At 32.6% G+C, this 7,180-nt stretch overlaps 1 protein-coding gene across 1 annotated transcript in view; it reads left to right on the top strand.

Moving 5' to 3' along the window:
- The window catches only part of LOC125614152 (dystrophin-like), a 753,869-nt gene that overhangs the window by 92,871 nt on the left and 653,818 nt on the right, over positions 1 to 7,180 (top strand). The window lies entirely within an intron of this gene.

Below are 7,180 nucleotides of genomic sequence, written 5' to 3'. Positions count from 1 at the left end.
TTTTTTTTTTTTTTTTTTTTTTTTTTTGCTCCCACAATTTTGGATTAGCTTTTATATATCAGAGAAAACACTTAACCTTTGACTTTGGGGACTGGCTTATTTCACATTAAAGCTACTTAAATGGCAAAGCTATTGGTGGCTAAATTAAATTTGTAGCTCCGTAATTATAAGCATTTCCTATGTTAAAATTCAGAATTAAATATTTGTTTTAGTAGGTAGGAGAAATATTCAAGTTGTCAGTGGGGTTGGGAAAAATATGGACAGTACTTCAGAGAGAAGGAGTAATTGTGAGAGTCAGATGATCAATTCATAGCAGAGAGTTTTGCTTTTCATATATCCAATCATTCTCTTCCAGGCTTTTCCATGTTGTCCCTGAAAGTCAAATAATGCCTTGTATAACATGGTTTTAAAATGTAAATACTATAGTCTCCTTACATAGTAGATATTTAATAAACAAATTTTTAATAAAACAAATGACATAAATCATCAAGCAGGTCACCGGAGAAGGAAAAAGTATAATTAATATATGCAGGCCTACTTAAGCACATGATTGAGATTTTATTTTCGCATTTTGACAAGCAGAGCAAATGGAGATGCAGTCAGTTAGAAATCACCTAATTATTGAAGAGACTGTAACATTCTAGACCTGTAGGGCACAAAAAAACTCTCCCACTAAGTCTGATATGTCAGGTTTCAAGTAGGAGAGATCATATGGAAAAATAAATAATTCCTCAATAATATACTTCTGGAACATTCGATAGGATATTTCAAAAGGGTATTTCTTATATTTTTATTAAACCAGTAGGGAACATCACACATAAACGACACATATTGAGTCCATTTATGCATAGGAATGAAATCTAACGAAAATATAGTACAACTATGAAATACAAAGTTCTTTTGGTCTTTTTGATTAAAGGATATTTATCTTTAGAGCTGTGGCTTATAGCTTTATTCACAGAAATTAACATCATCTAGAGAGTCCTAGGGACTACCAACAGGGATGAAGAGGTTGTGTAGTTGGCATGATCAAGTACCCTTTTCTCAGCATAAGAGTTTGACTTTTAAAGTTTGAAAAAACTCACTGAGGTAGAAGGATGAATGTATAATATTAAAAATGTAACTCTTTTGTGTTTAATTTTTTCAGTGCATTTTAGTATATATAATAGGTTCATTTTGACTTATTCATAAATGCATTTATAATATTTTTCTCCATTTAAATGCCTAGTACTTTCCCCTTAATTTACCTCTTCCCTCCCCTGATCCCCCTCCTCTAATCATTATCTTTCTTCTATTTATTTGTTTATTTTTAAACTGATGCATTACAGTTATATATACAATTGAAACACATTGTCATATATGCACATGGCATAATTTAGCCATCCTCTGGATTAAGCAGCCCATTTGAATTTGTGTTGTTTGCAGTTTCTTCAAGACTAGAATACTAGTGATTAATATATCTAGATAGGGTGATAGGGAAATTAATATCACTGTATGAAAATTAAGACTATCCCAGGAATCTATCATGCATGGATGGACCTCTAAATAGATGAATTGTTGAATTCCCTAAATATAAAGATAGAGCTACTCACAAAACATTAAAATAGAAAACACTGATAGAAGTTTCTTTTTTTTCTGAGCAAGGGGCTTTTGAAAGGGTGGAATTAGGAGTTGCAGTAAATAGAAATTATTACTATAAGAGATTTAGAACCAGAATGCAAGTAATTGTCATCTTGCATGCCAATAGGAATATGGCATTGATTTCTGAGCAGAAAGTTGTGAAAGATACTGGGTTTCCTTCCAATATTTCTGGAAAAACATGTAATGATTCACTAATGATGCAAGCTTTGGGCATGTACGATCTAAGTGCTAGCAATATATACTAGCCATTCTTATGTCAGAATCCTTATTTTGCACATTTCTGCTAAACTACTTTCCCTGTCAATTCCTTTGCAAAGGGCTTCCATTACAAACATTTAAAATATGCCTGCCTCTAATTGAATGCATTATCATAGAATTCTGATTAATTTTTTCTTGGAATTTATTTATATTACTGGACTTACTGAAGTTATTTTATCTGCTTGTTGCTTATTTGTTGGATTATGTTTACTTACTCTCCATGAGTAAAGATACCACATCTGTCCTTTTTGCTTTTTATCTCTGACACCAACTGCATAGCAGGTACTTAATATTTTCTGAGTGAAATATCAGATAGGCAAATGAATGAATTAAAGAACATTGTTTATATGTCACCAGTGCTTCAGTTCTGCCATGGTGTCATTTGTAATTTTAGCCAGTTCTATTTGTTTATATGGGTTGGATGAAATCTGGCTAAGTGTATTATCTCAAAAATTGTCATTAATCAAAATAGTGATTCAATAGCACAGGAAGCTTTCCTTGAAATGGTTCTTTCACATTTTGAAATCCCTCATTTTTATCATTACTTCTAATGTCCTTTGACTTGTCATGACTCAAAATATCATTGATGATTTTGGCGTCATTAATCTTGTATGCCATTCATCTCTTCTACTGCTTTTTATATGACTGGAATTAAATTTGTGATTATTAAGAAATGCTTCTTAACTTTTGAAAAATTTGGAATATTGTTTTAGGGAGAGCTTACTTCACAACCTAGAAGTTCTCTGTAAGAAATAGAAAATCATCATTACATAGTTGAAATATCACACGTTATTTTTGCTAATGTTTTAAGAAAATATATAAATAAACTGTAGGACATGATAGTTGCTTATACACAGTGAAAATGATTAATACAATGAATTAAATTATGGTATATCTTTACATAGTTACCATTTTTTAAATCCTTGAAGTTATACAAAAGTATACTAAACAGCAACATGGGAATATATGAGAATATGAAACTCATAAGAGGTATTACCTTATTCTTGAAGGTCTCTTATTAGGTAATTTTTTTTTGGTACTAGGGATTGAACCCAGGAGCACTTAACCACTGAGCCACATCCCAAGCCCTTTTCATATATATACATACATACATACACACACACACACACACACACACACATATATATATATATATATGTGTGTGTGTATATATATATATATATATATTCATTTATTTATTTAGAGACAGGGTCTTACTGAGTTGCTTAGGGCCTCACTAAGTTGCTGACTTTGAACTCATGATCCTAGTGCCTCAGCCTCTAGAACCACTGGGATTATATGTATGTAGTGTTGTACCTTGCCTCTTATAGTTAATTTTTAATAAAATTCTAAATGTAAGCAATATTTAAATTAGAATCTTTAACTTTTTAAAAATATTTATTCTTCAGTTACAGGTGGACAGGTGGACCCAATGTCTTTATTTTTCTTTATGTGGTGCTGAGGATTGAACCCAGTGCCTCACGCAGGCTAGGCGAGCACTCTACCTCTGAGCCACAACCCCAGCCCTAGAATTTTTAAGATTTTAATGACATCAAAAAACCTATATTATATCTGTAAAATCAACTGAGGTTCTCAGTAATTCCCCACTTTTATAGATCTTTGTGGTTAAATTTGGAGTCAGGTATAATTTAAAAACTGATTTCTACATGTTAAGACTGATTTCTTGGGATAGGTATTACAATATACTAAAACAATAGTTTCACTCAGTAAAAAATATGACTAAAACTCTTTATGGTGGTTACAGAAAAGAATGGTAATTTTAGTAATAGAACTCATCCATATATAAGTTAACAGTGTTAAAGTAGCCAGAACATTCAGAAATACTAACAACACAGTTGTAGCCTTTCTTATTACCAAGATTCCTTCTAAGCATTTGACATTTATCACACATAAAATCGATATAAGAGTTCTATGAGGATAATGTTGGTGTCTTAATGGGGGTGGAAAACTGGCTAAATGAGTGCAATGCCCAGAGTCACAGATGTTAAGTGGCAGATCAGGGATTTAAACCAAGGCAATACTGCACATGCCTCACAATTCTGGGCTATAAGTAAAGTTGGTGCTTACTTGAATATTTTGTTACTGGTCTTACTTTTGATCACAAATTATTTAAGTAGATATATGAAAAAAGGGATATTATGCCCCAAATCACTTGTAATTATATATTTTGAATGCATCTGCTAGAGTTGACAGCACAGAACATCATTCAATTGGAACAGTATTCTCTTCAGTGTTACCCTCAGCAGATTGTAGCAGTTGAGTGTGACCAGATATTTATTTTTTGAAAATAAAAAGCTAAGTTTTTTTAATCACTGCTTCCTGAAATTTTTCATTTGCTATATTTGTTCTTTTTTTAGTATCTATCTATCTATCTATCTATCTATATATATATATATATATATATATTTTTTAGTTGTAGATGGACACATTATCTTTATTTATTTATTTTTTATGTGGTGCTGTGGATCAAGCCCAGTGCTCACATGTGTGAGGCAGGCACTCTACCACTGAGCCCCAGCCCCAGCCCCAGCCTCATATTTGTCCTTCTTAAAACCATGCATCAATGATTTTGATCCATGTGTTTAACATTTGACAATTCATCACATTAATATATTTAAGGACTAAAACCATATTATCATATTATAAGATGTAAAAAGATAGTTATATCAAATTTTGTTTTAGTTCAGAATAAAAAAAAATAGCAAACCTAGGATGAGAAGGAAACATCTATAAATCTGCTTATGATAAAACTTAAAGATTTCTTAAGGAAAGTAGGGATAGAAGGAAGATGCCCATTATCATTATCTCTATTTACTATGATACTGAAGTCTTAAATCATTTCAATAAGGACGAAAAAAAAAAGAAATGACAGGTATAGAATTGGAAGGAAAATAGCATAATTTTCTTTATTTACAGATTCATCATTGTGTTCCTTTGAAAAAAAATAATCTCCAGAAAAGCAATTTAAGAAAATTTAGCAAGGTATCTGGGCTAAAAATATCAATATAGTAAAATTAGGTAGTAATGAGCAGAAATGGCAGAATAAGGACTACCATAAATCCTCTGTTGCAAAACACAATGATAATACAGACAAAAATTCTTATAACCTAATTTTTCTGAACTCTAGAAATTAAGCAACAGCTTTCAGCCATTCTTGTAGTATTTCTTAAACAATGACTGAGAACATTATTCTACATATTCTTAGTAAGTCCAGTGACTTTTGTGGTTTTAACTTACTATCCCATACCCACCTGGAAGGTAGCTTTAAAAATCAGTCACTTGGGGGTTTAATGAAGTTACAGCTCCTTCAAAGTATTTCCCCCAGATAAGTGTCATTATTTTTCCTCACTTATAAGCTATCTATATTTTACCTGAATTAAAGTTCACATACAATGAGCAGCCTTTTCTGGGAGTATTTTTTTCAAAAACAATCATAAGTAATTACTTAGCATTGAAGTTGACTATGGTAGAAGATAAGAGTTAGGGTGGGGAGCAATAGGCTAATCAAAAAGCTTGAAAGAAAAATCTAGGAAATAATACGCGCATAGGATGTTTGAAAAGTTCCACAGTTTTCCTTGGAATAAAGTTCTCCCACATGTATAGGACTATATGCATGTCAAAATTTGCACAGATATACAGGAAAGGACCGAGAAACCCTAATTTAACATCTTGTCAATTGTAAAGTTCTGCTAATGCAATAATTTGAAGTTAAGACAGGGTTGTAAACTGCCTGGGTGAGTAGTGAAGGTGTCATAAGCATGCATACAGAGCATGTCAGGAAAATCTGGATTTGTAGGATCCAGGTACTAAGAAAATATGTGGCCTAATCACTGACCACATAGATGCTACTTTAGCAGCGACATCAGTGACCACACATGACAAGAATACCAATTTTCTAGAAGCAGTTCAGAAAATCATTAAGCACAAAAAGCAACCAAAAAAAGTACATCAATAAACTTTGAGGAGGGAAGAGAATCTAATTTCTAGAGTTGCCACATTATATTATTATTTTTTGTGGTACAGAGTATTGAACTCAGGAGTGCTTTACCATTGAACTCTCTCCCTAGGACCCCTTTTTTCTAGTACTGGGTATTCAACCCAGGAGCAATTAACTACTGAACCACATCTTCAGCCCTTTTGAGATAGGGTATCTCTAATTTGCTTAGTACCTCACTAATCTGGACTGAAATAGGAACCTCCTCCTTCAACCTCCCAAGCACTGGGGATATAGAAATGGCCACTGTGCCCATCCCAAGTTACATAACTTTTAAAAACAAAAAATATATATATACAAAGTCCTGCAGTTGCCTAGTATTTTCTGTTTTGTGGTTAATTTTCTGAGGTTGATCTGTGGAACTTAGATATGTATTTAAAATTTACTAAACACAAATTTTTAACCATTTGAAATTATTTAAAAATATGCCCTTTTTCCAACAATACTTAAATAAAAAAAGATAAGCATCTCATTTTTTACCACACATATAATTTTCTAAATAAGGAGATTATAGTGAAGTTAGATTGTCACCTTGAATTTTCAGAGTGAATAATTTTGCACTAATACATGGAAAGTGTTTTAGATTTTTTTCCTATTCAGATATACATGACATTAGAGTACATTTTGACATACTATACATACATGGAGTATAACTTTCCATTCTCATGGTTGTACATGATGTGGAATTACACTGGTTGACTAATTGGATATGAACATAGGAAAGTTATGTCTGATTCATTCTACTGTCTTTCCTATTCCCATACCCCCTCCCTAACTTTCATTCCACTATGTCTAATCCAATTAACTTTTATTCTTCCTTCCCCCCACTTAATGTGTGTTAGCATCTGCATATCAGAGAGAATATTTAGCCTTCGTTTTTTTGGAATTGACTTATTTCACTTAGCATGATAGTGTATAGTTCCATCCATTAACTAGCAGATGCCATAATACATTCTTCTTTATGGCTGAGTAATAGTCTGTGGTGTATATATATCACATTTTATTTATCCATTCATCTGTTGAAGGGCATCTAGGTTGATTCCATAGCTTAGCTATTGTGAATTGAGCTGCTATAAACATGGATATGGCTGTGTCACTATAGAAGACTGATTTTAAGTTTTTGGGGTACATACCAAGGAGTGGGATGACTTGATTAAGTGGTGGTTCCGTTCCAAGTTTTCTGAGGAATCTCCATACTACTTCCCATAGTGGTTGCACCAATTTGCATTCCCACCAGTAATGTATGAGTGTACTCCCCCCCCCCCC

This window comes from Marmota marmota, unplaced genomic scaffold (assembly GCF_001458135.2).
Source record: "Marmota marmota marmota unplaced genomic scaffold, marMar, whole genome shotgun sequence".
Taxonomy (NCBI): domain Eukaryota; kingdom Metazoa; phylum Chordata; class Mammalia; order Rodentia; family Sciuridae; genus Marmota; species Marmota marmota.
This window is presented reverse-complemented; position numbering and strand designations above follow the sequence as displayed.